Source organism: Podarcis filfolensis (genome assembly GCF_964270895.1).
Source record: "Podarcis filfolensis genome assembly, chromosome: 10".
In the NCBI taxonomy this organism is placed as follows: domain Eukaryota; kingdom Metazoa; phylum Chordata; class Lepidosauria; order Squamata; family Lacertidae; genus Podarcis; species Podarcis filfolensis.
This window is the reverse complement of record NC_139612.1, coordinates 58810833-58838822: the sequence shown is the minus strand read 5'-3', so window position 1 is coordinate 58838822 and position 27990 is coordinate 58810833. Positions and strand designations below refer to the sequence as shown.

The window sequence follows — 27990 nt, the reverse complement described above, 5'->3', positions numbered from 1 at the left end:
AGGGTAGACCAACCTTTGTACCATGGCTGGGCCTGGGGTGCTCTCCCTTCTGTGCTTAAGCAGTTGTGCCACGACCTTTTGTTCCATTTCAACACCCCTGGGTCATCTTCACTAAATGGATAGCTTATGTACTGAATTCTTTACCAAGGATGCGGTGATGTCCCCTGGCTGATGAGATGGCTTTAAAAAAGAAGTTTGACACATTGCTGGAGGATAGGTCTGTCAGTGGCTGTTAGATGCAAGAGCTAAATACATCCAGAGATAAGATGCCACTGGATACTAGTTGTTGGGAAGGGCTTGTTGCCTTCATGACATTCCTTTGGGTTCCCTGGAAGCATCTGGCTGTCCACTGTGAGAAATACGATACTGGACTTGCTAGATGGACCAGTGGCCTGGCCCAGCTGTTATCACTTGATTAGGCAGGGTGGTGTTGCCCTGCCCCATCTGGAGGGCCTTCTTGTCCCTAACAGCTGTGCATGAAGGATGTTGCCCAACCCACTGGGAAGTAAAGGGAAAACACTGCGATCCAAAGCAGGATATGTCTATTTCCTGCCTGCAGTGGCTATGAAACTTGGAGCAAAGCTCATTGTGTATCATAATGTGAATTCTGAAAGACAGGAGGAGTTTTACATGTTTTACACCTCGCATGTCTTCTTTGCAAGCAGTCTGACATGCAGGTGAGCTTTTTGACATTACATTTGTTCGCTTCTTAAAGGGAAAGGTGTGCGAATAGTAAAGCACAGTCAGGGCCTTCAAAGCAATGTGGGAAATATTCCAGCCCAAATAGTGTTGTGAAATGTCGTGACAGCGTCTGGCAGCAGCTCTCCAGCGTAAGGCAGATTTATTCCCATCACCTGCTATCTGATCCCTTTAAACTGGAGATGCCAGGGATTGAATGCATGCAAAACAGGTGTTCTGCCAGCAAGCTGTAGTCCCTTACTTCAGGTACAATTGCTGGCAGGTGATCATTCTAATTTTTGTGCCTTGAAAATGTTTACCTGCTACAAATCAAGGCACAAGAGCAAGTCAGGTGGCTGTTTTGTGGTCAGGTGGCAATTCTCCAAACGATATTCTCCCCGCACCCCCCCCCATATAACTCCAGAGTAGCATAGCAAAAAAAAACAGGACCTTTTCCCAATGAACTTAGAATCTTAATTGTAGAAGGCAAGGAGATACAAAGAGAAGACAGAGCCAAGGGTTGACTGTGAGCGAATGAGTACAGTTATATATGCACCCATATATACATACACATATAAACACTGAAATATTTCATTTTCTTTGCGTGGTTTCCTCCCTCAAAAAAATTGTTAATAGATGCCCTTCACCAAATTTGGTTCCAAGGTGATTTGCAAAATATGCAGTGAAATCCTAAACGAGTTTGCTTAAAAATAAGCTGCATTGTATGAAATGGTTCTTTCTGCCTGGTATGTGTGTTTAGGGCTGCATCCCAAATATGCAGCAAAATAAAACTTTTTTAAAAATCAGATAACGAAACAGAGATTCTCAACTCATGGATGGACCATGTTTGATTCCATGACAGCTGAAAACCTCAGTGTTTGGCACAGATGAGACCTCAGATCAGCAAGGGAAAAAGGGGGTTGGCTAGCTCAACCCAGTCCATGGACAAAAGGGAAATGTATGCACATAACTCCTGTCAATGCTAATGGGAGTCACGAGATGAAATTCCCTAAGCACCAAGAGCCAAAGCCGCCCCCTCAATGTGCAAGCAGCATAAAGACGTGTCTGTGTGTGTGTTGGCACGGGCGAGGGCCTAATGTGGAAGAATAATAGACATCAGAAATGGACATGAATTATTTGTTCATCTTGCCCATCCCCATGGAAATTGCTCCAGAATTATTCTCTGCTTTGTGTTTTTGGGGAGTCCTGCCCGCTCAGTATTTAAACAAACATACATACAAAGCTGATCTTTCCCCAGTCTCTTTTTAGACAGCTCAGCAAATCCAGGCAACAGATACTCTTGCAAGCCAGTTCTTATTGAATCCAAGTCTCTTCCTGCATCATTCCCCAGCCCTGTTTGTTTTATTCATCACATCTTGTTTCCTGCTGTTCCAACCAAGGAGCTTAGCACAATGCACAAGGGGCTATGCCATTGTCTCATCACACCATGGCTGCTAGATAGCTTAGGCTGGCACAAGGCCATCCAGAGAACTTCAGCAGTGATCAGAACTTGTGTTCTAAGACTAACACTGTATATCAATCCTATACACATTTACTTAAGCACCATTGAACTCAATGGAGCCTACTGCCAAATGGGCATGACAAGGGTTACGCTGTTATTGTAGCATAAGCTTTTGTGGACTAGAATCCCCTTCATCAGAATGCTATGTTAATTAAAGTGACCATTTGCAGCAGCATTAATTGAAATGCAGAAAAAGAAAAAATATGACTGTGCTTTTCTAATTTTATATCTGCCAGCTGCAGATAATACTGCATGCATCTGATGAAGGGGACTGTAGTTCACAAAAGCTTATGCTGAATGTATTGGTTTTTACGATACAGCATATATTTATGCAACAAGCACAAGGCTCTTTATTTGTTATTGCTGAATGTGTTTTGAGTCACACAGCTTCTATAATAAGTACAAGCAAGTACACTGTGGGACTGAGCATTCTGTTAAACATTCTTCCATTCTAAACAGAAGGAAACTGTTGTGTTCAGTTTACTAACATGCCCTGCTTCAGAAGAAGCCAGTGCTGTCCAAGTTACTGCCGGCTACAATTAATATAATGTACAACCATATTCAGCAATGTGTATTGGTGGTCGGTGCACATTAGGTGTGTTACATGATTGACTGTGCTTATTCTCCTCCATGGAATTTGAAAGTACTTACAGTTTGTGACTTCTAATTTCCAGAACCAGAAACCCTTTTCTGCATTAAAGCAACCTTATTCAGCTTCTACAGGGATCCTATTTATTGGCTCCTTCTTAAAAGGGGTGGAGTCTTCCTAACCCCTTGGTGAGTCCCCACCTCCTTAGAGAGTAGCAGCTTGTATGGATCAATTAAAAGGGCAAAAGGAAGGCATTCCCCTCCCCTTAGGAAGTTTGAGTGTGCTAGTTTTGATAACTCAAATAGCAGGGGTTGCCTTTACATATTTTTATGTTAGTAGTTTTAGACTTTTTCCTTTCCTACAGGTAATAAGAATAAGAATTTGAATCCAAGTCGTAAAAAGAAAAATATATGAGAAGAGTATTTATTGCAAATCAGCATCTGTTTCACCCCAAAGGATTTGTTTCAAAGGTAGATTTCTTTTCGCTTAAAAAAAGGTAAAAACAATGTTTGCTTTTCCTGCTTGTATTTCTGAAGGGGTGGTGGTATTATTCTGTGGTTATTGATTGTCTTGTTTGCCACTGATAATATATTTTGGCTCGGCATTGTATAATTTAGCTATCTAGGTTTTGTATCTTTAACTTGAGGTTGATTCAAGGGTTGGTATGCTTTTGCTGTGGCCCTACACAGCAGTAGGGGCTAGTGGACCTGTAGCAATGAGGCAGTGGACACACACACACTGAGGAAAGAGGAGTCCATGGAGGGGGTCTTGTATTGGACCCTCCAAAATCTGGAACTTTAGGTAGTTAAATTTTAATTTTGTTTTTGGACCGATGGTCTGTGATAAAGGATGTGTTCTTCTGTTGTTTGTTTCTCTGGCTTCTGTATGCTTTATATCCTTTAGTGCAGCTCCTGTATATAGTACGTTCTCTTTCTGTCTTTCTGGTGGCAACACAACTCATCTGACCATATATTTTTTATTGCTTGCTAGAAGTTAACCTTGTGCTCTTTCAAAATGGGCAGCATTCATGCAAATCTTTAATGCAGAAAGGGAGCAAGTTTGCAATCATTTCCCCCTGCCGCATTCGTTAGACAGTCAAATTGGGAATAATCTTTCCTGGCTGTAACACACCAAGTATTGTTCTGCTAGTTGGATCAAAACTGCCGGGTTGCACAAAAGAAGTATTCTACACAGGACTTTAACAGTTATGCTAAGGAGTTCTCTTTCCATCATGGTGGGCTGTAAGAGAGAAGTGTTATGTGTAATAGGTTGGAGTGGGTGGGGAAAGGGAGAGTGGCTATTAGAAGGAAAGGGTAATGGGTCAAATTGAACCTCTTTTGTGTTGAGTTGAAATCTAACACAGAATTGAGATTTAATTTTTCCACACATAAGAAATTCAAAACTGTTAAAGCTAAGAAAATGTTGACCTAGTGAATAAAATGGTCTTAAATGCTAAACTGAATTTAGACCTGAAGCATTCTTGCTGCAGAAACTGGAGGTATTTGATGCTAAAAATAAAATTAAAATCCAGTTCTGTTGACGTATCAGATGTGTACAGTTGTCGTGCTTTGTGTCAACTTCTCCTCTTCCTTTTTCTCTACAAAGGTAATCTTAGTCAGGGGGAATTCCTTATTGTAGTCTGGGGCATGCATCCTACAATTTAATCATTCAGTATTTTCCTGTTATTGAACATGAATTAGGGTATGATGAGTCACTGTATTTGTAACAAAGAAAGATTTATCACAGAAAGCTATTTTAAGGCCTCACTCACTTTAAAAAAAAACAAACCCAGAAAAAAGCTATGTGTCTACCAGTTTCAGAAGTCTTATTCCAGGGAGACAAAATGTTTAAAATATATTTCCATGATCATCTAATGTTATAAAATCCATCAGGTAGTGATTGGTGCAATCTGCTGTGCCTCTACCTAAACCTAACTAAAAAGTCTAAACCCCATTATTTGTACACACACACACACACACACACACACACATTTTGGGAGTGGAGAGTACAAACTTCTTTGGTTCAAAATTATGTAATTATTTTAGAGAGAGCCATTAGTCAAGAGAGCTCCCTGCCTTGAACTTAAAATCCAAAATTTGACAAAGAAGAAACAAAGGAAGGGGAAGGAAGAGTAAACAATGAAAAGCATGCAGTTATTTTAATAGCATATACTTATGATACTTATGCTTGGTTACAGGCTTAATGTCCTGGGACCTGGGGGGCTGTGACAAAGGTTTGTTTTGCCTCTCCCTCCTAGAAAGAATACATATAAGAACTTGGTAACTAAGAATTTTCCCCATCTCCCTCCCAATCATTTTTGTTTTCCTGCAAACCTGAGTGTTTTAGTTTATTGTATTGCTTTGAACCGTATTGGTTTTTAAGATTATAGATTGCTGTGTGGTTGCCTTTGCTCAGAGAAGTGACCCTTCAGTCCATAAGACAAGTAAGTGTGCAACAAGCCTGACATCCCCAGTGAGAAACTGGGTCCTCCCTTAAAGAGGGCACGTATTGCAGTGAGACCTGGAAACTGACACCCTGTGTTGTGGGTGGGTACAATTGGTCAGCCACAACACCCGATTGGTAGGTCCCTCGTAGCTGGGTGCAATCTGGACAATGGGATGCAGTCCAAACGGTTCAAGGGATCTATTTATACCCATGCACGTAACCCAGAGCTTCCTCTTTCGGTGCATGCATTCGGAACACCCGCCCACCTCTCCCTATTTTTAGGGCTTTGCGCTTGACCTTGCTATGCCGTCGTGTGTCGTCTGTCGTTGGGACAGGGGCATGGCAGGAATTTCCCCCACTTGGCTGATTGGCTGTTGCCATTTGGGTTTCGCCTGCCGCATAGCAAATTGTCACAACTTGTAAGGTTGCGGATAGGCTCTGGTTCAGGTGATAGGGATGGGAGAACGCTCTCGCCATCCCTATGTGAATGGTATTTCATTAAAGGAATCCAGGGACTCAATGGTTTGGTCAACCCCTGAGAGGGGGTTGTGCCCGCCCCTGAATCCAGGGGAACATTTGGGTGACAGAGATAGCCTGTTCCCGGCTTTCCGCTTATCCAGGTGTTCACCCTTGGCTGACCTGTGCTGGAACCCTGGGTCAGCGCTACCTGCATGGCAGGGAGCTAGTCGAACCAGAGCCTATGCAACCATTCACTTTCTGTAATCAATACAGTTGTGGCCTAAATTCTGCCAAAAAAAAAAAAAACACTAAAATTTGAGTCAAGTGTGAATTTATTTAGGGGGAAGGTTTCTGGGTCTGAACACGCAAAAATGGGTACTAGTGATCTGTTATGGCAATGTGATGGCTTGAGATAATGGGTGGGTATGGAACAGAAAGGTTGAGGCTGGCAATTAACACGGGGAAACAAGAAAATAAAACGTTAAATTATAATAGGAATTTAGTGTTTTGGTATAGTGTGCTGTATATTTCTTCACTTTTCTGGCTTTTAAAAAATTCATCTTTTGAAGTGTAGTAGCAGTGAGAAGGCTGAGCAGTGGGGAAACAGCCTAGAATGTAGGTTTTATTCTTAATGTTCTTCTCTGTTTACTTTGGCGTGGTCCAGTCTATAGAGATGTTTCAATAGTAGTTAAGTACAAGGCCCCAATAATTCACCTCTACAACCTCCTCCTTGTCAAGGGCAACCTTCATAGGCCTCCTTCATTTGGCCGGCAGCAGGGGTCAGCAAACTTTTTCAGCAGGGGGCTGGTCTACTGTCCCTCAGACCTTGTGGGGGGCCGGACAATATTTTGAAAAAAATTAATGAATGAATTCCTATGCCCCACAAATAACCCAGAGATGCATTTTAAATAAAAGGACACATTCTACTCATGTAAAAACACGCTGATTCCCGGACCGTCCGCGGGCTGGATTTAGAAGGCAATTAGGCCGGATTTGGCCCCCAGGCCTTAGTTTGCCTACCCATGGCCTACAGTTAGTCTGCTACAGCTGGTTGTTCCTCAGACAGAATGATAATGCCTTGGTGATAGCTTCTTCTTTCCCTTCCTGTTTTAAAAATATAAAGGTGCCCTTACAGGGTTTTTAAATTAATAAATATTCCCTTATATTGGACAGTTGTCAGCAACCTATAGTGTACAGAGACATGCCTTAACAAGATCATATATGGCTGCTAGAGGCGGTGGCTTAAAACTCCTATGTGGAGGTTCTGTGGAATCTTAAAACTGTGTTTTTCCTAATTCCTGTTTGCCTTTATTTCTGGGTCCAGGGATGTTATACTTGTCCTTGCTTCCTTTTAATTACAAACATGGAAACTCTTAATATTTAAGTTGATATCTGGAAATAACGGGGATTTATTGTTTTGCTGAAATTCCACACTTCCTCCAGAAATGTGGCATACAACATTGCATTGTCAAAGGTGCAACTCCAGATTTTTGTTTTCTCCTTTGGTTCTATGGATTAACCTTCCTATTATTCCAGCAAAGTACCATATAGTAATTAATGTCAATAGTTTCTTGGGCTTCAGAAGCTGATGATGCTGCTAACTCACGTTCTAATTTAATTTATTTTTTTATTTTTATTTTACAAATGTGGACACTTGCCCTTCAGAATTAAGAGCTGCCCTGTCAAATGTGACCAGCTTCAAAAGGAAGTTTATGATAGTAGATGACAAGAGAGGGCTTTCCCAAATAACTCTGTAAGTGTTTGCCATCAAAGGATCCCTTGTTATTGCTAACACAATGATGCATTATGCTGGGTGTTTAGAATTTGACAGCAGTGTCCCCCCCCCCCCCCCGTAGTAAGTTTGCATCACTTATGAACTTGGCTACTGTTCTTCCAATTCTGTGTATCTCTTGCTGTATGTTGTTGTTTACTGTAGTGAGACAAGTCAAGGGAGCTGAATGAGGACACCATGTTGCCAGTCCTGTTGAACTTGGCATAGGTTGTGTGGATGCAACTGCTAACAGCTTTGGTTTTAATTACATAGTTTGTGTAAAATATTTCTTGGTGGTAGTAGGCAGTGGATTATATTAATCACTCCTTGTGTTCTGACAAATTCCAGAACAGCCTAGTTAGGACATAGCAGCTCATGCCACAATAAAGCATGTGTAGGGATGATAACATTAAGAACTATGGCAGAACTATGTATATCTATAATGTACATACACAAATGCTCTCCTCTAGTGCTCTTACTGCTCAGCAACTAGATACCTCTGGGCCAAATCCTTACCTCTTAAGGAACATCAGTGGGCCCAGTATACAGGAAGGGTCTAGTAGTTGTTTGGCAACATGGGTTGGGTTGCAGTGTACTCTGAAGAATAGTGCTGGTGGGAAACCTAATCCTCCGTCACATTCTCAAAATGACCTCTCTACAATTTTTATATTATTATTTTCTTGATACTTTTTATCCTGTCAAAGTGCTCAAAGGGCATACAGTGTCAGGCTTCGTGGAATTGGCTTCCTCTCCTGTGGCAGTAAATGAACAGATCAAACGAAAGGGAATTCTTACCAGTTAGTTTCTTTAATAAACACGGTGAAGGACAAAAGAAAGCATCTAAACAGAGTGGTGGTGCTCCCAATTAAGGTCACTCCCCGCTCCATTCCTTTTAATCCATGTCACTCCTACATTTTGTAATCCGTGTTTGTACCCTCTGCACTTTCTGTTCTGACGCTTTCTGAGCTCTCTGAGACTTTGGGGAAGGGGTGTGTGTGGATACTATCCAGAGACTGTGAATCTGTTAACTCACTCTCTCCTAGTGTTTCTTCTGCTAGATGTTCCCCATCCAGTATTTCCCAGCTTCTGCCTTCTGAACTGTGCCCCTCTGCAAACCACTGCTCCAAATCTATACTGTCCTCCTGCTCCTGGGAAGATTCAGGATCAGGAGGAGGGGGTGGCTCCCACCATTCTTCCTCAGTGTAGCCCTCCTCAGCACCGTCCCTGACATATAGTGGTGCAGCAAATTGGAAGGGAGACTGCGTGTTGAGATTCCTGCATGGCAGGGGCTGGACTAGATGAACCCTGTGAGTTAGGTAAGGCTGGGATAGTGGTGGGCCCAAGGTAAACCAATGTGCTTTATGGTTGAATGGGGATTTGGAGTTGGGTTTCCATAGGCCTAGTCCAATACCCTAACCAGTACCTCACACTGAGCTTTAGACCAGGGGTTCCCATTTGAGATGGTTCAAAATTACTGAAACCCACCAAAATAGTAGTATGGTGCCAAAGCAAGTCACAAAACAATGGCAGTTTTTCACAATCATCTGGCAGTTAATTAAGATCATAGTCTACTAATTAACTTGCCTTCCTTTGGAAGTTACAAAATTCTTTGCTGTAGGGTTTTCCTTGTGACAAAGAGTTCCAAAGCTCTGTGACTCATGTTAAGTACAGGCACTTATTGTAGAGAAAGGTGGGGAACCGCTGACTCACAGGCCAGACTTGGCCCACTAGGCATTGTCACTTGGCTTGCAAAGCTGTTTGGGGCAAGCCACACTCGCCCCGATGTCAGACATGATGTCAGGTGTTGACAGGTAAGAGCAGAGCTCCAAAGAAACAATCAGAAGCTTAAAGTGAGCTGCTGAATTTTCCTTTGTTATTAATTAATTATATTTCCTTCAATACTTTCTCTGGCACTTTCCCCTGAGAACTTCCTCCCCTCTTCCAAACTTCTGCCCACTTTTGTTCAGCAACCAAGGAGTTGCTGCTAAGGGCATTGGTCCAGCCAAAAAGCTATGGCAGGGCTTGGGACAGGCAAGTGAGGTGTATATGTGAAGCCCTCGAAAAATGGGGGTAGGTGGGACATTTCACCCCAGGCTTTCGCATCTCTAGTGAGGAGGCCCTGGGCAGGCTGTGGCACTGATATCCATCTGAAAGTGGCACAATTATCACTCGTGGGTCCTGGCTCACTATTTGAGAAACAGCCTTAGACCATTCTAAGAGATGCAACATTACATGGGCTTCACTGATAGATTGGGTTAAGGATATTAGATTTTGTTCTATGAAAAGGGAATGCAGGGGGGAAATGTGCATCATATTTTATTGTAGATTTGGTCAGGGCCTCCCTTGTACTACAATGCAACATCACAGTATCTATGGAAATTCAGACAAAATGTTGATGTGAATAATCCTGCTATAGGATTAAAACCAGAGAATAAAGTCCTCTTCAAAGAGCTTGACTGGAGTGTAAGGTTCCTCTAGACTTTAATTGTCAGCTTCAGGCTGACATTTGCTGTGGTTTCTTATTCCACTAGTGGGAATTGCTTTGGCCATTATTAGCACTTTATTATGATTGCTGATAGGCTGGGGAGGAGGGTGGGCATGTTGGAACAAAGCCCTGCTTCCATAGCTGTGGCAGTACAAAGCTTGCATCTCTCATTCAGTAATGCGAGCATCTGCTTTTGAAAGCATTATTAATTTTTTATTTGGTCTTCCCCCGCCCCCCATATGTGATTTCCATCTTTTTTCTCCAGCGCTAGTCTTTTAAACAATCTGGCATTTCACAGCAGGGGGTCAAGAACTTGAAGGCTAACCCCCTTAATCCTGGGATTAATTACACAATTATGCAGCAGTCTAGTCACAAACGACTTAAACTGGAGTATAGTAGGAGTTAAGCTAATTTAGTACCACTCTGAGAAAGAATTGAAGCACTGGTCTAGAAATCACAATTGTGCTTAAAGGCTGCTGGTGGCATCCTCTGGGTGATTGCTTTGTGTAAAGACTGTAATATGCAGAATAGCTTGCCATGACTGTGTGGAAAATATCTGTACCCCTATGACCAATAGGAACTTCTGTTGGTGTCATTAGATTGCCCATGCAATGTAAACAACTCATATGGCACTCTACTTACAATGGCTGTGACACAACAAGGGGAGATAGGACCACATGCAGGGTCCCCTCCTTGCCATGGCTTCCATGTGGCTGTTCTAGAATATATAGACTTGCCATAGATGGTGTGTGAGAGAAATAAGACACCTGTTTTAATTCCCACTCTGGGAAAACAATATTTTAAATTTTATTTATTGATTTCATTTTTAAACCACCCCTCATCAAGCAAGTGATCCTAGTACAGGATGCATCAAATACAAAATCAAACTAACAACACAACAAGTCCAGTAAAAACATTAAAAGCAGTGGGCACAAGTACTCCTCTTCCTTAATTCAAAAGTCAGTTTCCTAGCACGCGAAGAATCCACACAATTAAAAAACTGGCTAAAGAGATAAAGTTTTAATTGGCACTAAAAGCCCTCCAATGCTGTGCTCTAGATTTTTCTCTTTATTCCCCCACCTGAAATGTTAAATTTACTGTTCCTTTAGTCCAGCAGACTTTCAGTTTTCTGAAGGGTTAAGAAACATTAAGTGGTGCATTTTTAAAAAATTAACTTTAAGGTACAGGTTTATTTTTGGTTACAAATATTAACAGCATTGGATTTCAAAGGAGTCACAGCTGTAGCTCTGAAAGCTGTACCTCCACTTCAGCTAATTGCAGCCCCCCTTTCTCTTCTGTTTCTCTGTCTACCATGACAAGATAGAGAGCATGCCAGTTAGGTACCAGGCTAAGTTCTGGTGTATAAAGCCCTATATAGCCTGGAATACTAGGATGCCTGAAACTTATAAAGAGGTCCATTCTGCACAATGTAGGAATCGGGCCTTGTGGCACCTACTCTTGAGAATTGCTTCACCTTGAATATTAGACAAGATGCCATCTCTGTTTCTGGAGCAAGCCTTCATCTGTACTGTATTGGAATTGTTTTGAAGAATGCTTTGTTTTGTCACTTGTTGTTTGCTGCCCTGGGTATTTTGGGAGGAAGTATAACTAACTAACCAACCTTCCAAATGTGGTATTGCATACCACAGGATGTAGAGGAGTTCCCAACTATCAAGGCACATTACTGTACTTTGGAAAAATCTCTAGTACAGTAGTCCTAATCAGTTCAGTTCCTCTCATAACACTACTATTTTAATGCTTTAGCTGTGTCAAGCACACATATTGGCAGCTGCCTGAGGCTGTCACCTCACCTTACCTCATGGGTTTGCCAACCCTGTTAATTAGTGTACCATATCTGGGCTTTTCCCATGGAACTCTTCAGATTTTTTTTTTGGGGGGGGGGCATCTAACACAGAATGATCAACCCCTGCAAAACTACATTTCCCATAGTCCCTTGGAGAAAGAAAGCTGACTTCTAGGTTTGTTTTTCCTGTAACACCTCTGTGGAAACGAGCTGCTTGCAAGTTACCACAGTAAGGCAGCAGTCCTATGCTTCTTGAGGAGTAAACTTCTTTGGGATTTGCTTTTGAATGTGTGCACAGGATCGGGCCGCAAGAGGAACTAATGCACCAGCGTAAACGGGGGGGGGGGGGAGGGTGAGCGAGACTCTTTAGCTGTTTGTATATTGAGAACTCTTTCAAAGCCCTGTTAGTCTGTAGCAGCAGTCAACAGGAGTCTTACGGCACATGAAAGACTGGCAAAGTTATTGTAACGTAGGCTTTTGCGAATAACGCTTCATCTACAGTATCTGATTAAGCGGCTTCTAGTGCACGCAAGCTTATGGTAGAATAAAGCTGCAATCCCATTCACACTAAAACTTGATGGAACTCAAACCCAGGGAACTCAGGGCTTTGCTTCTGAAAAGACCGGTATAGCATTGCACACTGGAAATACTTAGCTTTCGAAGTACTACAACATTCTCTCTTTCTCTCTCTGTGTGTGTATATATATGTTTTGACCCTAATTTCTAACGTCCCCCCCCCCCGAAGCGCAGTGGTTCAAGGGCACTGCGTATATTCGAAAATCCTTCCTTAAACTTTTAGCCGTTCCTAATACAAAGCGCCCAACGGCTCTCGCAAGCAGAGCCGTTGCCGGCGCAATAATCCCGAGCCCGCTTCCTACAGCCGCCGCCTCTCCTACTCCCTCTTGTGCTTTTTTGGCTGGTGTTGCTGTACTGTATTGAAATGGCATTGCAAATTATTGGATAGCTGGAGGTCAAGGTTGCTCTCTTCCCACGTAAGAGGCTGTGACGTGAACAGGGCGTGTGCTGCTTTCTCTCTTTCTTTCTCCCTCTCCCCCCTTTTCTTTCCTCTCCTCCTTTCCTTGGGACTCCTCCAGACACCTGAACCGCCCTCCGCCGTTAGCCTCTGCCGCTTTAAATGCATTGCGCCTTGGCCCTGCTGCAGTCCCTTGAGCGGCTTCCCATTGGCCGCTTTGCTTCGCGTCTCCGCGCGGCGGCCAACCGCCGCCTTTCCTTTTTGTATCACAATTCGGACCGCACCACCGCCTCTCCCGGCGGAGGGGTGTGCGAGCGGACGCGGCCAACCCGGAGACGCCGCTCCCTGTCCCCATTGGCCGCCGTTGGCTAATTCCCGCTCCATAAACCTCGGAGCGGAGCGGCGCGCGTGCTTCTTTAAGAAGCGGGGAGGACGAGCTGGCCCCGTCCGCGTCCCTCGTGCCCAGCAGCAGCAGCGGGCAACGGCTGCCAAGGTGTGTGCGAGCCTGTCGCTGTTCCTTCCCTCGCCTGCCCGGCGAGGAGAGAGCCTGGAGCGCGTGCAACGCGGAGCGCAGCCGGCCGGAGACCAGAAGCCCCAGGGAACCGGGCGACGGTGCAGCGGGGCTCGCCCTGCGGCTTAACGCGCGCTGCGCGAACTTCTTCTTCCCCCAGCAAGCGGGCACCGGTCATGAGCAAGTACGGGAGGCTGCAATGCACCGGCCGGAGGGAAGGAGGGGGGCAGATCGTTTTCCCGCGGCTGGATTCCAGCTCCAGGGTTGAGGATCGGGGCTGGCGGAATAGTGGGGAGGGGTCTCTGCCGGGCTGGCTGTCGCTTTTTCTGCACCGAAGTCCCAGGGATCGAGGGCTTTAGTGGGGTGGCCTGTTCCTCCATTGTTGGGGAAGATGATGCCTTTGGGAAGGGTGTTTTCTGCATGAAGGTTTCTGGTCCTGCTGGCTGCAGAAGAGCGTGGTTGCCGCTCTTTTTTTAAGGGAGGGTACGCGGAGGCGGTTTATTGGGGTTCCTTTTTTACAAAAGAAAGAAATGGGAGCAAGGAATCCTCTTCTCCCCACAACCTTAGATAATAGCAGGAGGAGCGCCCTCCTCAGTTCTGCTCAGAGCAGAGAGCTTCCCTGCTGTGATGTGTGTTGCTGCGGGTAAAGGGGGGGGGGGGAGTGGGTTTTTAGGACGTTCGTGCATTCTCTATTATGAAAACATTCCTCCGCTCTCTGCATTAATTAATGCAAAAAAACCCACCCGCAGTCTTTTGGGATTCCCTACGTATGCGATCAATAAAAGTGGACCGGAAACCTCTGCTTCACACACAGAGTATCGGAGACAAGCCAATCCTTTCCGTAGCGTCGGGATAGTATTGCGTATCACTGGTAGCTGGCAGATAAAGAGTAACAGATCCGCATTAACACCGCGGCAAAACATGTATCTGATTGCCCTGCCTAAAGCGCAACGGCAAAGTCGAAGCCCTGATCTAGGCACGTCTCCAAGCGTCTCCTGTGTTTGAGGATTGTGTGGGATAAGATGCATATGCAGAAATTCTCAGCCTTTTGTGCCTGACTGCTTTCCATGTACTGGCATTCACCAGCATGGGAAGGGCTCTGATGTACTTAGTGCGGAGTGTTGGATTTCTAAAATGAGCCAGCTTTAAGCTTGCCAGATTGTTGCACTTCTTCTCTGCAAAAGCTCTAAATCTGGGTTTTGCAAAGGCTGGTTATGGGATACTCTGACTGTCTTCAAAGGCAGTTTCAATCTCTGTTACTTACTATACGTTCTTTGTGGATGAACCGTGGGGTCGGGTGCGGCAGAAGTTTCCTGGGCAATGAACTCTTCTTGAAACTGAACCCTAATATTTTGCCGTCCAGGCTTGGAGGGACAAGATTAGGCCATTTAGTGGTCTCAAGGGCAAATTGGTCTTGAAGAAATCCTGTTCAAGTGAGCTCTTTGTCTGATAGATTTGACAGAGGTGCAGAGTTTTGAAACAGGGCCCTGTGCTATTGGTGAAGAGCTTCGTCTGGTACCAAGGGGATGTTATTCAGCAAGAGCAACCCTTTGTTATTTTATCTGTGCAAAATGTGCGAACATTTCTAAAGTCCCAAAGGCTGCAGAAAACCCTTGTTGGTTACTTGTGTGGATAAAGCCAAGGTGTATTTGAATGGGAGGAAATAATCACTTGTAGACCATATATCAGCCACAGCATAGTGGAAGATGTGTTTGGGGAAGATTAATCTCTCCCCCCTCCCCTTTGAGGAAAAGTTCTATGTGTGCCCTTTACTTGGGAGCACAGCAAGTCAGAGAAGAAGGGAAGCAGATTTTTAGAACTGGGAAGAGGTAGCAGGCAAGCTTTTTGTAACTTCTTGTAGGGGAATTTATTTTTGCATGGCTGCTTGATGGGGTTGTATTGTTTCGAATGAAGCAAGGATTTATAAGGAATGACATTTGTTGAATTTGTAAACAATAAAACTTCCCTTATCTGGTGTATGCTCCCCTTCCCCGATTGTTGAGTGTACTGTGTTCCACTATTTACTCCAGACAGTTTTATATTGCACAGAAACACTTTTGTGTGGGACTAGGCATGCATGTGTCCACGTTCTATATTTCAAACAGTTAATATTTGGAAGATAATCTTATTTGCCTTGCATATCTTGTCTAGATGTGTTTACAGGAGGTATCTTACGATGCCCTTCATTCTGGGCAGAGAACAATGCAACCAGTTATGATTGATTGCCTTTTTACAGAGTCTAATGTGATAGCTATCCATTAACTATGGGAGAGACGGAAGGGACAGATCCTTGCCAATTCTATTGTGTGGGAAACTACAAAGAGATATTAGTACTGAAAGCAGTGAATTATGCCAAATACCTACTTAAATCCTGGAGTGTGCCAGATGAATTTTCAAGCACTGTCTTGTTTCGGAACTGCTACATCTAGGGGTTTTATGGTTAAAATTCAGATTGGGGGAGGGGCTAGGTTTTTCTCTATCTCTCTCTGCGGAATTTGAGGTTCTGAGATCTCCATACTATGAGGGTTGTCAATCAGTGTGTTCTAGTTGGGATTGACTGTTTCAAGATGTAATTTGGTTATGTATGGAAAAATGCAGTTTTACAAAGGTGCCTATCCCTAACCCCATAATGTATAGCTAGATTTACCAGGTGCTCTGTAATCTCCGAAACGACTTTAGGCTCCTGCTGCACTCTTATGATTGAAAGAGCAACCTGAGGGAATTCAGGAAGCCTGGTAGAAGCACTGGGTGGTATTCAACTAAGTTTTACTCAGGGTAGACTTCTTGAATTTATTGAACTGAATTTAGGCATCTTCATTAATTTCAGCGCATCTACACTGAGCAAAACTTGGTGAAATAGCAACCATTGTTCTTTGTGTACCCTGTGCTTTCCTCACCATACAGTCTTTACTCAGTGAAGACATCTGAAAATGCTCTCCATTCTGAGTGACCTTGAGACAGTCACTATCTTTCAGTGTAAACTACCTCACAGGGTTGTTGTGTGTTTATGTTGACTGCAAGACCAAACCATTTATGCTTCGTTGAGGGCAAGATGAAAAATTTAGTTAAGTGCACCTGTTACATATATATGGGCCCATTCACACATGTAATATTACCATGCTGGTGGGCTATTAATAGGTGGCATTCTAACATTAACACATTCATGGGCCAGTGTGTACAGTAAGTGTGTGCATGCAGAAAATTTACACAGGTCAGGGCTTTCACCTTCACTTGCATCCATGGAGGTCCATGGGAATTTTTCCGGCATGGAAGAGTAAACCACTGAAATGGGGGATCAGGTGGATTTCTTTTTTTAAAAATGAGAAGAGGAATGTCTGCTATACATGTTGTCACTTATCTCAGGTTTCACAAATGCTAGAAACAAAAGTTGGGAATTGGAGTTATGGTTCATCTGGAGTGGATCTGCCCCCCCCCCCCCCAATTTTACATTGGGCCCAACTCTTATGCACTGAATGTAAAACAGGAGTGAGTGTTCAGGATTTGTCAAATAGAAGCAACTGATTGTATGGGCATAACAATCTTTCATGGTCTTTTGGAAGTCATACTACCAGATCTCATAGAGGGCATGTTTACTGTTAAATAGAACACCTTTCCCAACCCTGGGAAGGCCCAATGCTTTCTCATTTCTGTCAGTAACAATTCTCATCTATTGTAGTTGTGTTTGTATTTTAAATTGTTGCAACCTGTCCTGACACCTTAGGGTGAAAGGCACGTAATAAATTAAATTAAATTAATGGTGATAATAATAATGTTGAAGACATCGTTCCTCCTTCCTGGACTTGTAGCTGCCAGCTGCAATGAAGGCTGTGAAGCAGGGATAGTGAAAGAAAGGAAGTAGTAATTTATTTTAATTACTTTTGTTTCCTGCTCTTTCTCCAGTGGCATTTTAGCCTCATGACATCCCTGAAAGTGAGGTTAGGAAGAGAGTTTTTTCATCCAATGGTACCCTTTACATCTGAGCAGGGATATTTGAATCCAGGATTCTCATATCCAGGTCAGCACCTAGCTACAGTACAAAATGGTGATTTTGTGGCTGTTTTCGTTTCCTCCCGCAAGTGTGGGCTCACGCTGTTAAATGCTTTTCTATACGAAAACATTCTGTATGTACAGAAAAGTGGCAGGCTGGGAAGAGGGGTACCTTCTTCCTCATATGCTACTTGTCTATATGCAGGGGATGTTCAGTCACTTGTGGTGTGAAGTGATAAAATCCAGAAAATCGGGTCCTCCCTTAAAGAGGGCACGTATTGCGGTGAGACCTGGAAAACCGACACCCTGTGTTGTGGGTGGGTACGATTGGTCAGCCACAACACCCGATTGGTAGGTCCCTCGAAACTGGGTGCAATCTGGCCAATGGGAAACAGTCCAAACGGTTCGAGGGGCCTATTTATGCCCATGCACGTGACCCAGAGCTTCCTCTTCTAGCGCGTGCACTCGGAACACCCGCCCACCTTTCCCTACTTTTAGGGCTTTGTGCTTGACCTTGCTATGCCATTGTGTATTGTCTGTCATTGGGATAGGGGCATGGCAGGAATCCACTTGGCTGATTGGCTGTTGTCATTTGCATTTCGCCTGCCACGTAGCAAATCGTCACAACTTGTAAGGTTGCGGATGGGCTCTGGTTCAGGTGATAGGGATGGGAGAACGCTCTCGCCATCCCTATTTGAAGGGTATTCCATTAAAGGAATCCAGGGACTCGATGGTTTGGTCAGCCCCTAAGAGGAGATTGTGCCTGTGCCTGAGTCGAGGGCGACATTTGGGTGGTGGAGTTAGCCCGTTCCCAGCTTTCTGCTTATTCAGGTGTTCACCCTTGGCTGACCTATGCTGGAACCCTGGGTCAGCGCTACCTGCATGGCAGGAAGCTAGTCGAACAGAGCCTATGCAACCAGTCACTTTCTGTAATCAATAAAGTTGTGGCCTAAATTCTGCCAAAAACCAAAACCAAAATTTGAGTCAAGTGTGAATTTATTTAGGGGGAAGGTTTCTGGGTCTGAACACGCAATAGGTTTAACCACCTGCTGATCATAAGAACTAGGCCCAAAGAGACAGCTTGAGGTAGCCAAAACAGTTTCCTTTGTAAAAGAACAGCTGTTAGGTCTAGCAGGTTGCAGCCTACTGGATTTCCTTTCCACTTGAGATATGCCTAGCAAGAAACTTGGGAGGTTGCTATTAATAGATTGCAGGGGGAGCTGTTCTGCTGCACAACACCTGTAGGGACATTGATTCTGCATTCTGTCTTTCTAGGCAGGAGCACATTTAAAGGGCATTTGAAGAATGGAGGGTTAAACTCCCCTCTTAACATGCAGGGGGAAGGGGTCTCGTTCACTTACAGCCCAACCCTTTGCATGTTTTGTCCAGAAGGAAATCCCACCATGTTCAATTATTCTTGCTTCCAAGTAAGTGTACAGTGGTACCTCTGGTTGTGAATGGGATCCGTTCCGGAGGCCCGTTCGCAACATGAAAAGAGTGCAAACCTCAGCGGCGCGTCTGCATATGCGCGGGTTGCAATTTGCCACTTCTGCGCTCGCGCATTATGTTATTTTTTTGCGCTTCTGCGCATGTGCAAGCAGCGAAACCCAGAAGTAACCCTTTCTGGTACTTCCGGGTCGCCGCGGGATGTAACCTGAAAGAACGTAACATGAAGCAAAGGTAACATGAGGTATGACTGTACAGTGGTACCTCGGGATGCAAACGGGATCCGTTCCGGAGCCCCGTTCGCATCCTGAATGGAACGTAGGGCACGTCGGTGCATGCACGGGTCGCATTTTGCTGCTTCCGTGCATGGGCGTGATGTCATTTTGAGCATCTGTGCATGCACAAGCGGCGAAACCCGGAAGTAACGTGCTCCGTTACTTCCGGGTTGCCGCAGAGTGCAACCCGAAAGCGCTCAACCTGAAGCACATTCAACCCGAGGTATGACTGTACTGTACATAGAATTGGAACTCATGCTTCCCTTGCTGGCACACTCTTCTTTAAAACCCACATTACAGATACACTTAATTGTTGTGGTTGCAAGCTGCAGCAAGCAGGCAACTGTCTGGTTATATGGACGTCATAAAAGTAATTTCAGACTTTCCATTGTAAAATCTGGGCATAGAATAGCTGGAGGGTGAAGATGTCATTAGTAAATACGTACTTTTACCTAGGCACACATATGTGTTTTGTGTTAATTACGTTAATCCTCTCAATCTGTTCTTCAGGATTTTAATCAGGTATGTCCTGGCTCCTAGGTCTTAGCCAAAGTGTTTAGTGTGAACTTGTGCACAGATACCTGAGCATAGCTTCTGGGCATGTAGCTTTAATTTTAAACATTATGCACCTCCAGTGTATCAGTTCTCTTACTCTTCTGATGAAGGTTGCAACTCTTAGCTCATTCAATTAATTGATGGCATCTTACCATGAATATGGAACAATTTTCTCCCGTTTTCCTGCCCCATGGGACTATAAAATGAGTTTATCTAACCCAAAGATAATAAACTCTGCCTCCTATTTCCCGAGGTTTATTGATAATATATAAAGACCTGTAGCTAGTTATTTGACAAGTTATTGCTAGTCGGTAAGTGATCTGTTTTCTATTTTATTTATTAAGAAAATATATATCCCTCCCACCCTTCCAAAGGATTTGCATTGCTCAGGGTTGCTTATAACGGTAACACCAAGCAATGGTACAAGGCTGGCATAGGCAAACTCAGCCCTCCAGATGTTTTGGGACTACATCTCCCATCATCCCTAGCTAACAGGACCAGTGGTCAGGGATGATGGGAGTTGTAGCCCCAAAACATCTGGAGATTACCAGAAAAAGTTAAAACAGGGGTAGATGGATTTCATGAGGTCAGGTGATCTATAAAATAAATATAAGGTGTTCTATAATCTGGCCACAGAGGAGGCCTTTTCTCACAGCTTCTGCCTCTGTCTCTGTTCAAATGTCTATTTAGACTGTTCTCTTTCCTAGTTTTTCTCCCCATTCCTCCAGTTTTCTTAGCTAATGCTCTGCTGCTTCCCTCTCCTTTCCTACACATTTCAGTCAGTTGTGCCTCTCTCTAGAACAGGGATGGAGAACTTGTGGCCCTGCTGATGTTGTTGGACTCCAACTCCCAGAAGCCCCAGCCATCATGGCCAGGGATGATGGGAGTTGTAGTCCAGCAACATATGATCTCCATCCCTACTGTAGAAAAAATGACTCCTCTACCTACCCACCCCTTCTTCTGTGACAGTTGGGCAGCTCCGTCAAAAACTTGGAGGCTTCTACATAGATTTTTTCATAGACATGGTCAATGTTTATCTGCGGTAGTGATTACAGAACTATGCGTTGGAAAGAAGCCACTGACTTCACTAACACAAGAATGCTGCTGATTATGGTTTAGGTAACATGGCAGATGTAACCACTGTCTGGAACGAAATTTGTGAACAAGTCCTGAACATGTTAAGACTTCTGAATCATTAGTCAATTAGAAAAGCAAGTGAGAAGACGGTATCTGACACAGACTTAAGGTTAATCACCAGCCAACCACAGTTCTTAAGAAAAGAAGGTTGTTGAATCTCTATGAATTTTTTCAGCTTCCAAGCTAATCTCGACACTAAAATGGTGAACATCTGGAGACTTAGCTTTATATTAGCTGGCTTTGTTAGTCTTAAACATGAAAATCAATGCTTTGACTCGCTGTTGGCTCCTTTTGCTTTTCACCTACTTTTGCATAGCTGCTAAGAGTTGCAAAATGTCAACACGCACACTCGTTACAAATCTCTCCCTTAGGGTTCAAAATGTAAGGTTAAAATGGTAGGCACTATGGGGTCTTACATAATCAGGACACTTGTTTTCAAAAGCTAAATGTGGAACAGAATAGGAGTTGGCAGAGTCTCCTTCAAACACTATATAAATCAGCTGGGTTCAGTGATGGATCTAAAGGTTCTTCGTACTTCAAAGTAAGTTTGTGCAAAATTACACTGCTTCAGGAGTGCAGATTCAATCCTTGTGCTAATATTTCTGTGTTGGTTTTGAAGATGCATAGACATTGAAATATATTTACTTTCTCTTAAGATAGTAACCAATGTAACTAGGTACAATAGAATCACCTTATTTGGATATTTTGGGCCAAGTTCGGTTGAATGCATTAGGTCAGGATGTGCTTACAAAACCTCTTCTTGATCAGGTCCCTGTGTCCATACACTCCTCTCATAATAAGCAACTGTAGGAGCAGAAATATCCACCGTATTATGTAAGATTTGTTTGTCATAACACACTTGACTCATTGTTTTGGAGAATTTATGGCTATAGTGGTGTCATTCTAATAGGTTTTGGCGATTGTTTGTAAACACTGCAAAAAAAAAAAGCTAAATTGTATGGATTAATCACATTTGTTAGACAGTTCTGACAAATGCTTTATGCTTTGGACTTGTTTATGGAGAGGGAATATTGTCAGGAAAAAGGTTATACAGAATTTATTTTTGAATTAGGGTTTGCATTCAAGCTTACTTGTAAATGCCAGCTTTTCACTTCCTTCTTAATATGGGTCTATAATTTTAGGTGATGTGCATCTTGGCATAACTCAGTGAATTCAGCAGGACTTTTATCCTTGCTTTATGTGGCTTTCAAATATTCCACTGTATGCATAATCTGGAAAACATTAATGTTTAGTACAGTATATGAGTATTCTTTAGGCTGCACTTTGAAATTATATTTTACACTCATCTGCCACACCATCTGCCTACAATTTTCTTGGCTAATATAGGACACTGGAACTGTAGAAGAAAATTTGATTGTTGACCAGAGGTATGCCAGGTAGACACCCTGAACATCTGCACAGATTTCAAGCTTCCTTTAAGAAAGGAGAGTGTTTCTTGACTGCTGCTCTGTATAGAGATAAGCTCAGAAGAAGAAAAGCACGAAACCTGCAATTATGTTGAACATTGGCTCTTCTTAGCCTTGTGGGCAGTAGTGAGCCTATAAAAATACAGGCTTATGTTGATTTGGGAGATCTTCTAGAAGTACAGCAGAAATAAGCAATGAAGATACTCATTAAGATTCAGAGCTGCAAAAACAAGTGATGGAGTATATGTCAGTGGGTGCTTCACTGCTATCTTCTTTCTTTTTCTACAATTGTTTATGCAAAAGTGTCTGAACATGAAAGCGTGAGGAAGGACTCTGGGGATTCTGCTTGCAGCAAGGTCTGTGTCACTAATGAGTTTAGGATTTACATGAAAAATATTTTCTCTTTCCCTTCCAGTTGCTGCTGAGGACAATCTGTAAGTGCATGTGTTAGACCCTCCCCACTTACATAATATAGACTTCTGTATATAAAAATGATCAGATTTATATTTTGCCTTTTTCTTTTCTGCCATTCCAAACTGTTTGGTTCTTCCCCTGGCAAACCAGTTCAGAGAGACATCTAATGTTGAAAAGTCTATTAAAATAACCACATTGACTTAAGCAAATTGCCTTTCTAGGTGGAAATGTCACCTGTGGAAGACCCTCTGGCTTTGATTTTGATGGGACTCCAGGGGAGAGGGAGTTGGTGTGGAGCAGCGGTTAGTGGGCTCAACTAGGAAGCTGCTCGGGGTGAGGAAGAGAAATGTGGAACCTAAGCTGAGCCAGAGTCAAAATCTCTGTACAGAACCCAAATGAACTGTCACCAACTCAACAGTGTGACGATTGTGTTGTTCTTAAAAAGCTGCTCTTGCGTACCTGGGCGTGTGAAAATTAATGGCAACAGGGAACTGCGTACCAATTTTATTTAAGGTGATCGACAATGAACTGAATTGATTTCTAGCAGGGATCTCTTCCAGCCCTACATGGAGTTGCTGGGGATTGAAATTTGGGACTTTCTCCATGCAAAGCAGATGCTGTACCAGTGAACTACTGCCCCTCCTTGATTCAGTGCGATTTACTCCTGTGTAAGTGTAGGATTGCAATCTGAGACAAGTTGCCCATAAAATACATTGGTAGGGAAAATTAGAATGTTTTGTGGTGGGGTCTTTTCGCACAATAGCATCCTCAGTTGTTGTTTTTTAAGTGCAAATTCACCCTATTTATCTGCTGAATATGAATGCTCTGGTTTCTGCTTCTGAAGACGGATCCATTGAGTTCCAAATCTATAGAATTCAGAATTGAGATAGCTCAGTCAGTAGAGCATGAGACTCTTAACCTCAGGGTTGTTTGTTCAAGCCACACATTGGGCAAAAGATTCCTGCATTTCAGGGGGTTGGACTAGATGACCCTCGTGGTCCCTTCCAACTCTACAATTCTATGGTTCTGTGATTAAAAAGGCATGAAGTTTAACTGAAGCAGTTCAGAACTGCAGGTTTAGAACTCCGCAAGTTTAGAGCAGGGAGTGTGCTTATTTCTGAGAATGCACCAGTCTTCTCTCATCCAGTAAGAGATCCCATCTGGCTCTCGGTGCCAAAATCTTGGGACTGATGAGGACAGCAACACTTCAATTTCTTCATTAGCTGTAGAGGGAGCTCCATGGGGGGATACTACTTGAAATGAGTAGTGGGTGACAGCCGATACCTCAGAGTTCTTCTTACTAATGGGAAAGTGAGAGGTGAGGAGGTGACTGTCCGAGAACAAGGAGGTTTGGAGCTGCAAAGATTTAAAATAAAAGCGGCAGAATTTGCCTGAGGGTGACTTTCATGCAGCACAGAGGATGAGTTAGCACTGTATTCAAATTCACTTAACACAAATGAGCTAGCTTTTTCTGTACTCTTGTATATTTTAAGTCCACAAAAGTTACTAACATGCAATGTTTTTACTAGCCTAAGAGATTAGCAGCCTGTGTTTTCTTGCTAGCCATGAGAAGGGAAGTCTTGGCAGGCTAGTTAAAACCCTGGCTTGTATCCTGTGAAGCCATCCTGTCTGCACAAGGCCTTTGCTTGTGCAATGGAACTTCCTTTCAATCCCCAAGCTTCTGGGGCAGATTTGGGGAGTGCAGGAAGGAGGGAAAGGCTCTGTTGCACTTGTACGAATAGACACCTTCATTGGGAACAACCCTTTTGTCTTTTATCAAACGGGGATGACAGAGAAGGAATAGAGCTGAATGATAGTTTTTCCTCTCTCCAAAGACAGCATGTAAACCAGGAGAACTGCCTGAGCTGGTGGTTGTTGTTTAGTCGTGTCCAACTCTTCGTGACCCCATGGACCAGAGCACGCCAGGCACTCCTGTCTTCCACTGCCTCCCGCAGTTTGGTCAAGCTCATGCTGGTAGCTTTGAGAACACTATCCAACCATCTCATCCTCTGTCGTCCCCTTCTCCTTGTGCCCTCAATCTTTCCCAACATCAGGGTCTTTTCCAGGGAGTCTTCTCTTCTCATGAGGTGGCCAAAGTATTGGAGCCTCAGCTTCAGGATCTGTCCTTCTAGTGAGCACTCAGGGCTGATTTCCTTCAGAATGGAGAGGTTTGATCTTCTTGCATTCCATGGGACTCTCAAGAGTCTCCTCCAGCACCATAATTCAAAAGCATCAATTCTTCGGCGATCAGCCTTCTTTATGGTCCAGCTCTCACTTCCATACATCACTACTGGGAAAACCATAGCTTTAACTATATGGACCTTTGTTGGCAAAGTGATGTCTCTGCTTTTTAAGATGCTGTCTAGGTTTGTCATGGCTTCTAGGCTGGTTGTGAGATATATTCAGGAGAAGGCTAAGGAGTAAAGCTTACAGCAATCTGGAGTCCCTAAGACTCCATAGTGCTTTGTATACCTCCTTCCAGCAACTCCTGCAGCCAAACTGGTGCCAAACGTATTGCTCTGCTTTCCTTTGGACCACGTCAGTGAAGCTGAGAGAGGGGTCTTGTCATCTGGGCAGCCCAGGACCTCCATACACACTGCTCAGGGTTGCACCCCAGGAAGGTCACTTTGGTGCTGCTAACACAGTGCTTTGACTTCACCTTCAGAGGCACACTCTATTGAGACAGACGGATGCCAACAACAACAAGCCTAGTTGCTAATACAAGGCTGCGTTATTACCTTCTAATCATTTGTGTTAAGCTCACAGCTGAAGTCACTATAAAAGAGTGGGTTTTCTCCAGTGCCTTCAGTGCATGCCTGTGGCTGCAAACTTACACACACTTGCTTGGGAAATAATCCCTCTGAAACCAGTGGGACTTGGTTCTGACTGTAAGCATGCGTAAGATTAGGTTGAATGTGTGGGAAAGGATTTCTGATCTTTGTGAGTGATTGAATGTCTGGAACTGACTGCTAGCTTGTTTAGATAGCATTCATGCAGTGTTTAATGATATGGTCATCATGGATATAATATCAGAAGAACAGAAAGTCCCCATGATGTAAAACCTTTTAGTATCCCAATACAGCCAATAGGCAATCTGTGTGTATTGCAGGTCACAGGTACAAAGTACAAAATTTGGTATCCTGAGAATGTATATATATTAAAAAGAAAGCAGTTTGCTTATGATTTCAGTGGCAGAATGTGGGCAATTCTAATTGAAATCCCTAAAGCAGGTTGGTATCTAGGAATTCAAAATATTTTCCCAGCACTGTCTGGGAGAGGCTCCTTTGACTTTGCTTAGCACAATGGCTAATCTATACAGATTTATTAGAGACTCCATGTGAATGAGCAATAGGATCACTCTCTGCCTTAGAATAAATGTGCATTTCCTTCCAGGTGAACGGCATGAAGTGAATTCTAATTGAATTCACTAGTATATTTCCTGAAGTGGGTTTAACCTGGATTAACCAAAATAGCTAGTCTGTTGTACTGTATGACCAGGAGACGAGTTCTGTTTGCTTTGAAATGCTGTTCTCAGCTGTAATCTGCATGGACAGTGTCATTCAAGGCCTTTGTTCTGTGTGGGAGGGTTATTCTGGCAAAATGTGTCATCTTGTGGGAGATGGTTCAGCCCCAAAGGGGATGACTTTGGATTGTGTTAGGTAGGGAATTATGAGGAAATTGGATCCCCCCCCTTTTTATGCTGTTGATGTCCAGTGTGTAGATAGAACAGCCTTCTCAAAAGAGCTTCTCTTCCTGACTTTTGCTGCTTCAGCTCTACATAGCTCTCTCCTTACAGTAACAATCTTTGTTACTCATTTTTTTGGCTATTGAATTTCATCACCCACACATTTTAAATGTGTTAAAAGATATTTATAGTGAAGTCGCTCAACAATATAGTAGAAAAGTTGTCGCAGTGGAATGCAGGCTGTGGCTTTCCGAACAGAAACAAGGAACCAGTAGCACCCAGAAGGTCAGTTCTGATTATTTTGCCTTTAAATCTCTGGAAGGGAAAAAGTTCAATTCAACTCACCCACCTGCCCATTGAATGGGAGGGAAGGAAATAAAGTAAGAAGGTGGGAGACAGGGATTTTTGTTGTTGAGGTTGAGCTGGTTTGTGAATGACCTTCACAATTTGGATAAACATTCTCCTTACTGGTGTGTGCAGGAATTTGTTGTGTGATATTGAAAAACTTTTACTGGTTTGTTTAACTGGAGTTTCACAATAGAAACACTTCTTTTTTTATTTTCATTTGAGGTGGTTTATTTTACAGTATTCATTTTATTATTAATCTTTAAATCTAAGCTTCCCTCAGTATCATTTGATAGGGTTGAAGGATACCAGTTTTTTAAATCACAAATGCTAATTTTTTTTGCGCATAGGAGGACCAAAGTTTCTGTACTTCAAAAGTTCTCCACACCTGTAGTATGAATAAAGTAGATGTGTTTACATTTGAGATACTTCATCCTGGATACAAAATTTATGGTTTGGCAGCATCTAGCATTTGTAGGGGGTGTTGAGGGCTGAGGTGACAGGGGGTGGAACTTTGGGTTTGGAAGTTTTTAAGGTGGTGCTATGTGAGGGCAGGAACTGTATGCAGAATGACAGTTTTACAAACCAATTAGAAGCATAATTCATATTCCTCTGCACTCTCCACCGCCTCCATTGCTGATCATTGAGCAGAACCTTTCTGTAATCATTTGGACTCCCCCCCCCAAAAAAATATATGAATTGTGAGGTTCAACAACCTATGTGGCTTTTTAAATCTGATATTCCTGGAGCAGAAGTAAAAGCAGGGAAACAGGGAAAACAAGTTCCACCAAATAGGTCTTTTAAACATTTAATCTTCATTTATCTGTAAAGCATGTCTTCAAGAAAGAGTAAGCTGCGTTGTTCTAAATATAATTTTAGATACAGATGCCTTTTTAATTGTCCTTTAATTCCTAATTGAAACAAATTGGATAGTTTTTAATTGCTCAGTTCAACACATAGTCTGGACTAGTCAGACATCATAAACTAAGTGATTGCTTCAATGTCAGTGTAAACTCCAGGTTGGAATTTTGTATTGCAAGTTCATGCTTCAGGTAAATTGAGTATGATTTCATTGCAAACAGTGAATATTGCTTGTTTGAGCGTACAAAGAAGCATGTTAGGCCTTTTAAATCTCTATCAGTCGCTGAACTAACACTGAGTGATCTGTCTTGTATGATATTTGTTTTATATACAGGCCCTTTTCTATACATTTGTTGCTTGTGGGCTTTGAAATAAAAATAATGGTTTGTTTGTGCCATTCTGAGTAATTGCAGTGCTACTTGGTTTACAGTGGTTTACAGTGGTTATGTGGCAGGGAGAGAACGTGTGTGAATTCATCTTTGTTGCCAGCAGCCAGGTTAATGGAGGATGTTATCTAATTGTGTTCCTGGCTTCAGACAAGCCAATTCAGGTTTGGCTCTGGTGGGAAGAGGGCTGGGGATAATGGAGCCCTGCTTGGAAGCGTGTATATGTCCTTAAAAT

The 27990-nt window shown here is 43.2% G+C and overlaps 1 protein-coding gene across 43 annotated transcripts in view; it reads left to right on the top strand.

Annotated features, from left to right (window-relative positions):
• The window catches only part of MICAL3 (microtubule associated monooxygenase, calponin and LIM domain containing 3), a 230876-nt gene that overhangs the window by 24472 nt on the left and 178414 nt on the right, over positions 1 to 27990 (top strand). For 36 of the 43 annotated variants that reach the window (XM_083572503.1, XM_083572494.1, XM_083572490.1 and 33 more), the window contains exon 1: positions 13020 to 13421. The exons of 1 other annotated variant lie outside the window; for it this stretch is intronic. The gene's annotated coding sequence lies outside the window, so the exon portion shown is untranslated. Of the gene's footprint in view, positions 1 to 12918; positions 13422 to 27990 lie in introns of those variants that run through there. 6 more of the 43 variants (XM_083572507.1, XM_083572474.1, XM_083572505.1 and 3 more) reach the window with 5 other exon arrangements.